The sequence below is a fragment of the Elephantulus edwardii genome, unplaced genomic scaffold (assembly GCF_000299155.1).
Source record: "Elephantulus edwardii isolate Elephantulus edwardi_28Jun2011 unplaced genomic scaffold, EleEdw1.0 scaffold00319, whole genome shotgun sequence".
Taxonomy (NCBI): Eukaryota; Metazoa; Chordata; class Mammalia; order Macroscelidea; family Macroscelididae; genus Elephantulus; species Elephantulus edwardii.
In genome coordinates this window covers 1,033,586-1,041,044 of record NW_006400069.1, presented here as the reverse complement: position 1 = coordinate 1,041,044, position 7,459 = coordinate 1,033,586, and the positions used below count along the sequence as shown (strand labels likewise).

Below are 7,459 nucleotides of genomic sequence, written 5' to 3'. Positions count from 1 at the left end.
AATTTTGTCACTGTTACTGGATAATATCTTATTGTGGTTTTCATTTGTATCTCTCTTATTGTCAGTGATTTCGAGCATCTCTTCATGTGTCTGTTGGCCATTTGAGTATTTTCCTCTGTGAAAATTCTTTCCATGTCTTTTTCCCATTTTATAATTGGGCTATAAGTCTTTTTCTTGTGGAGGCATGGGAGTATTCTGTAAACTTTCATTATGAGACTCTTATCTGAGTTGGCATTGCCAAATGTTTGTTTGCAGTCAATAGCTTTTCTTTTCACCGTGTTGGGGAAAGTTTATCGTTTCCTCAAAAAGCTAAACATAGAAATTCCATATCACCCAGCTATCCCATTGCTTGGTATATATACTGAGAAAATGAGAACTGAGGCTCAAACGAAGATTTGTGCACCAATGTTCATAGCAGCTTTATTCACCATTGCAAGAACATGTAAACAACCCAGATATACAACCACAACAGAATAGATTGAAAAATCATGGCACATTCACACAATGAAATACCATGCAACACACAGGAGTAATGATTTTGTAAATTACTACCTAACTGGGAGGGACTGGAGAGCATTATGTTGAGTGAACTCAGTCCCATAAGGACAAACATTATATAAAACCATTATTGTACAATGAGTATGAAGATCCAAGGGGGGAGGGTGGAAGCAGAGGGGTTAAGATGACGGGGGAGGGAGGTAATCATAGGGTTGCACAATTTGATGAGGGGTGAAGGAAATGGGAAAGATCCGGGGTGATAAATAATGTATTCAAATTTTGTAAATAAATCAGTATAAGAACAAACAAACATTGCATGGTTCAAAATGAAAAAGAATTGGATCATGGAGGTATACTTTTTCAGTCTATGTGCAGAACAAATCATTTGGAAGGCTAAACTTTGTGAAGAAGAATGTGGCATCAGGATTTGAAGAAAGACTTATCAACAACTTGTGTTATGCAGATGGTACAACTTTGCTTGCAGTACTTAAGAGGACTTAAAGCATTTGCTGAAGATGATCAAGGACTGTAACTTTCATTATGGATTGTATTTCAATGTTGAGAAAACAAACCATAACCATTGGGAAAATAAACAGCATCATAAAAAATGAAGAAAATAATGAAGTTGTTAGGATTTAATCTTGCTTGGATCCTCAATCAATACCCTAGGCACCAGTAGTCAGGAAATAAAAATACATTGGGGAAAATCTGGTGTCAAGGACCTCTCCAGAGTGAAAAAAGCAACAAGTGTCAGTCTAGAAACCAATGTGTGCCTGATCCAGGACATGGTCTTCTTAATTGCTTACTAAGCATCTGAGAACTGGACAATGAACAAAGATGACAGAATAAGAAAGTTGTGGTGCTGAAGAAGAGTAAGAAGCCTACATCATAAACTGCTAAGAGAACAAAGAGGTCTGTTCAAAAGAGGGTAAAATCAGTTGCTCCCTGGAGGCAAAGGTTTTTGAATCTCCATATCACATACTTTGGCCATGTTGTCTGGAAGGACTAGTCCTTAAAGAAGGACATTGTGTTTGAAAGGGTAGAAGGGGTCAGGTATATCAGAGATGATGAGACTGGCTCAGGATAGGACAAGTACAGAGCCTTTGGTCACTATGAGTCATACTTGACTCAACAGTATACAACACAAACAATTCTAACAGGCAGGTTTCAGTAGAGCTTCCAAATTAAGACAAACTAAGAAGCAAAATTGGCCATCCACTTCTGAGGCAGCAGGCTGACTTGGGAAGATGATCAGTTACTCATAATGCAAGTTCAAATGGAAGCTGAATAAAATAAAAACAAGTCCAGAATAATGATTCTATCCCAACTTAATTTAAAAATTATTTAAAAAATAAGTTTGAGGCATTGAACACTTAAGATCAAAGATCATATGAGTTGAGGGATGACATAAATTATATCATCCATAAAGAGAACAAAAAGTCATTACATAGACATAGACACCAAAATGGATGTTAGAAGAGATTCTGATAATTACACTAGCATGTTGAGAAGCCAAACACAGAGAAAGGAGGCAGAAGGAAAAGAATATTTGATGATGAACAGAACATTTCAAAGAGTAGCTTGAGAAGACAAAGCAAAGTATTATAGTGAAATGTGCAAATAGGTGGAGTTAGAGAACAAAATGAAAAGAAATAGCTCTACATTTCTCAAACTAAAAGAACCCAAAAAACAAATTCAAGCCTTAAGTTGGCAATAGTCAATGATTGTATGGGCAAAGTTTTGAATGATCCAGAAAGCATTAAAAAAAGATGGAGGAGCACACTAAGCCACAGGAGAAAAGGTCAGGAGGCAGGGTCTCTGTGCCAAAAGCTAGCATTTCCCATTGCCTGTGGGAGACATGGCTGAGGTGTGCCTGGGGCTTTAGATACCTCCATCTGCTGGTCCTTTCCTCCCCTCAGGGGTCATCCCAGGGGGCAAGCAGGATAAGAGACTTTAGAGTGCAGAACATTGTGCAAAGGGAGGAATTTCCTTGGCTCCCTCTGACACAGGGCTGACCCTTGAGCCTCTGTAAACAGGCTGCCCAGTCAGGGTCCGATGTCAACCACACCAGAGACAAAGTAGCACACCAAGCTTCAGGAGAAATGGTCAGGAGAGGCAGAGGCTCTGTGAGAGAGCTAGCAATCCCCATTTTCTGTGGGGGGACAGGACTGAGCATCCCTGGGGTTGTAGGTACCTTCATATGGGTATCCTTGCCTCCATGGTTCTGAGGCCATCTCAGGGACCGAACAGGACAAGAGATTTTTAGTACACAGAACTTTAGGCAAAGGGAAGGGATTTTTGTAGCTCTATGGCAGGGAGAGGGAGGGTTGACTTGAGACCCCCCGCATGCAAACTGCTGGAGTTAGCAGCCCTGATCTCTAATCTTCTGCCACTCCAGAGACAAATGAGGACCTTAAGCTCTAAAAGAAAAGGTTCATAAGAAACTACTTGAGTAGAGCACCTGGTCTCACACCACTCAGCCATTTAATATATGAAGGAGGCCTATAGAGTTGATGTCAGGGGATTACTTCAAGGCGAGATTCCTACAGAGGTGCAGTGCAGAACAAAGAGAACCTTAAGTACTTTAGGAAAGATACATTTTCCCCAGAAGGACTTACGGTGGAGTGAGTACCTCACCACACTTTCAACTGGCAACTAACTAGTAACATTATAAAGGCAAAAACCACCAATAACTTTAGTGGACACAATGAAAACCACCTAACACCAAGAAAAACTTCACATAATGTCAAGAAAGCAACAGGCAGATTCAAACACCATGAAAAAAAAAATAAGCCTTCTCAAAAAAATAAAAAACAAAAGATAAAGATAATATCAGAGACCTTATAAATACCCCAGAGTCATGAAGGCAGATAATATATGTTGATATGGAGACATTCAAACAGCTACGAATAAAAGTACAAATGATGGAAGAAACAATGGAAGCTACAGATAAAGGAAATAATCTAGAGGTTGAGAACCAGAAAAAAAAATATTGATCAAGAGTTATTTGAACAGCTACAGAAGGTGCAAATGATGGAAGAAGCAATGGAAACCAATAGGAAAGCAAATGCTTCAGAGACACGAGCAAGATGAGGAGGAACTAGCACAAATATGGAAGAAAATGCAAAAAATGGAAGAAAGAATTAACAATACTGATAAAACGATACAAAAGCTTAAAAAAAATCATCACAAGGTAGTGCCAATACAGTACTAGAAATATCAGAAAGGCATGAAAATGCAATCTAGAACTTTAAGACTGAAATGGCAGAAGTATCCAACACATTGGAAAGACAAAAAAGCAGAACAGAAGAGATAGAGCAGAGTCAGTGAGCTGAAAGTCAAGAAACTCAATGGAAACATACTAGAAGAAAAATGAGAGATGAGTGAGACAAAGAAAATGAAGGGCATATTAGAATTATGTAGGATAAAAAAGAATAACTTTTGTTTAATTGGAATTCCAGAATATGAGAGGGATAGGGACATCATTGAGAAAATTGAGGAAAAGGTACTCAAAGAAAACTTCCCAGGTATTCTGAACAATGAGGAAATCCACATTCAGGAAGCTCAGTGGACACCAAATAGGCTAGGCCCTAAAAGAAAAATATCAAGACATCATAGTTAAATTTTCCAAAGTAAAAGATGAAGATAGAATACTGAAAGCAGCATAAGGAAAGAAAAAAATAAAAAAAGAGTCACCTACAAAGGAAAAGCCATCACATTGAGTTCTGTTTTTTTCAGCAGAAATCATGTGAGCAAGAAGACACTGGAATGGCAAATACAGAAAGCTGAAATAAAACAACTGCCAACCAGGATCATATACCCAGCAAGCTATCCAATAAATAAAGAGAAACTGCATCTGCTGTGGAGAAAAGAAAGAACTTAAGGAATTTGTGAAAGCAAGATCAAACCTACATGAACTTTTAAGGGAATTGCTAAATACAGCAACATCAATAAAAGTGGATGGAACATAGTAACGAGAAACAACAAAAAAAGAAACACAGCAAGATGTCAATGATAAAACCTGGCCTGTCAATAATCAAAATAAATATGAATGGACTTAATGCATCAATCAAGAGAAAAAGAGTAGCAGAATGGATAAAAACCCAAAACCCATCAATATGTTGTCTTCATGATACACATCTAATAAATGAAGAGGAAGATAGAATGAAACCCAAAGGCTGAAAAAAAATGTACAAAGGAAATGGCATCCACAAAAAAAAAAAGCAGGAGTGGCAATACTAATCTCTGACAAAATAGACTTCAGAATGAAATTCACCATAAAGGGGCATTATATAGTGATTAAATGCATGGTAGATTAAGAGGACATAACATTGGTCAACATCTATGCATGAAATGATGTTGTTGTTGTTGTTATGTGCCATTAAGTTGCTTGCAACTCATAGCGACCCTATGTACAACATCCCTAAACTCTGATCTGTCCTGTGCCAATTGCACCGTCTCTGTCACACCCATCCCGATTACCCCAATCACTGAATCAATCCACCTTACAGGGTCCTTCCCTTTCTGTGCTGTCCCTCCACCCTACCAAGCATGATGTCCTCCAAGGACCTGTCCCTCCTTGCAACATGTCCCAAAGTATGCTAGATGGAGCCTTAGAATCTTTGCCTCCAAGGAGCAACCCAGTTTGACCCTTTCCAGGATGATTCTGTTTGTTTTCCTAGCAGTCCATGGTGCCCTCAATACTATTCTCCAGCACCAAAACTCAAAGGCATCAATTTTCCTTCTATCCTCATTAGTCATTGTCCAACACTCTGATGCATAACAAGTGATAGCATCTGTATCAGATGCACCTTAGTCTCCAGAGAGACACCATTGCTCTTCAGTACCCTGGAGAGGTCCCTAACAGCAGACTTTCCCATGGCAATATGTCTTCTAATTTCCTGGCTGCTGGTGCCGAGAGTGTTGACTGTGGAGCCAAGCAAACTGAAGCTGTGAACAATCTCAATCTCTTTCCCATCCATCCTGATGCTACCAAGTGGCCCAGTGGTGAGAATCTTTGTCTTCTTGACATTGAACTTTAATCCATATTGATGACTTGCAGTCCTTGACCTTCCGGCACAAGCACTTCAGGTCCTCCTCAGTTTCAGCAAGCAGGGTTGTGTCATCTGCATAACGCAGGTTGTTGACGATTCTTCCACCAATCCTGATGCCACATTCCTCCTCGTACAGCCCAGCGTCTCAGATGAGCTGTTCAGCATACAGATTGAAAGGGTATGGAGACAAGATACATCCCTGACGGACCCCTTTCTTGATTTTGAAACATCCAGTGTCTCCCTGCTCTCTTTTGACGACTGCCTCTTGGTCCAAGTATAGGTTTCACATTAGCACAATCAAATGTTCTGGGATTCCCATTCTTCTCAGAGTCAGCCATAGCTTGTTGTGATCCACACAGTCAAAATCCTTTGCATTGTCAATGAAGCACAGATAGACATTCTTCTGGTATTCTCTCCTTTCTGCCAAAATCCATCTAACATTAGCTATAATATCCCTAGTACCACGACCACTTCTAAATCCAGACTGCACATCTGGCAGTTCTCTGTTGACATACTGCTCCAAACGTTTTTTGATAACTTTCAGCAGAATCTTGCTTGCATGTGATATCAGTGATATTGTTTGAAAAATTCCACACTCTGTTGGGTCACCTTTCTTTGGAATGGGAACAAATATCGATCTCTTCCAGTCAGTTGGCAAGCTGGCTGTCCTCCAGATATCCTGGCACAACTTAGTGAGCACATCCAGGGCAGTGTCTGTTTGTTAAAATAAATCAATGGGTATGCTGTCAACTCCTGGAGACTTGTTTCTTGCCAATTCCTTCAGAGCAACTTGAACTTCCTCCTTCAAGTATAGGTTTCACATAAACACAATCAAATATTCTGGATTCCCATTCTTCTAAGAGTCAATCACAATTTGTTGTGATCCATACAGTCAGAAACCTTTGCAATGAAACACAGAAATCCTCTGGTACTGTCTGCTTTCTGCCAAGATTTATCTAATATTAGTTATAATATCCCTAATACTATGATCTCTTTTAAACCCAGTTTACACATCAGGTAGTTCTCTGTTGACATGTTGCTCCTGTCATTTTGGGATAATTTTCAGCAGAATCTAAGTGCATGTGATATTAATGATATTGTTTTATAATTTCCACACTCTGTTGAGTCACTCTTATGATAGTTGTAGGAGACTTAAACACACCACTCTTGCCAAAAGATGGGTCAACTCAAAAGAAACCTAAGAAAGATGTAGAAGAATTAAACTACAAAGTCAGCCAACTTGAGCGTGTGGATGTATTCTAAGCACTGCACACAAATAAAACTCAATTCATTTTTTCCTTAAGTGAACAAGATAACATTCTCTAGGATGGATCACACATTAGGACACAAAACAAGCCTCAACAACTTAAAAACAAACATTGAAATAATACAAAATATCTTCTGAGAACACAATGTCATAAAGATAGAAATTTACCACAAGAAGATAAAGTTTATAAAGCCATCAGTGAAAGCTAAATAATTCTCTGCTTGAACATGATTGGGATATAGAAGAAATAAAGAATGGTGGGGGGGGGGAAAGAAGTTCCTTGAAATAAGTAATAATAAAAACACAATGTATCAAAATTTCTGAGACACAGCTAAGGCAGTCCTCAGGGACCAGTTAATAGCAATAGGCAAACACATAAAAAAATGAAGAAAGAAGGAAAACAAATTATCTAACTCAATATCTTCATCAAACGGGAAAAGAACAAAAATTTAATCCACCAGCCTCTAGAAGAAAGGAAATTATAAGGATAAGAACTGAAATCAAGGAGTCGGGCCTCGCGGTCCCGCGGGCCTGTGCCTTTGGCTCGGGCGCTCCGGGTCGTCGCCGCCGCTCTGGCCTCGGACCTTCGGGGGCGGCAGAGCCAGGAGGCCCTGGTTAGCCCTCCCCCCAGGATTTCTGT

The 7,459-nt window shown here is 39.5% G+C and overlaps 1 pseudogene; it reads left to right on the top strand.

The window, feature by feature from the left end:
- The first annotated feature begins 1,145 nt into the window (after window positions 1–1,145).
- The window catches only part of LOC102871191, a 7,857-nt pseudogene continuing 1,543 nt past the window's right edge, over window positions 1,146–7,459 (top strand).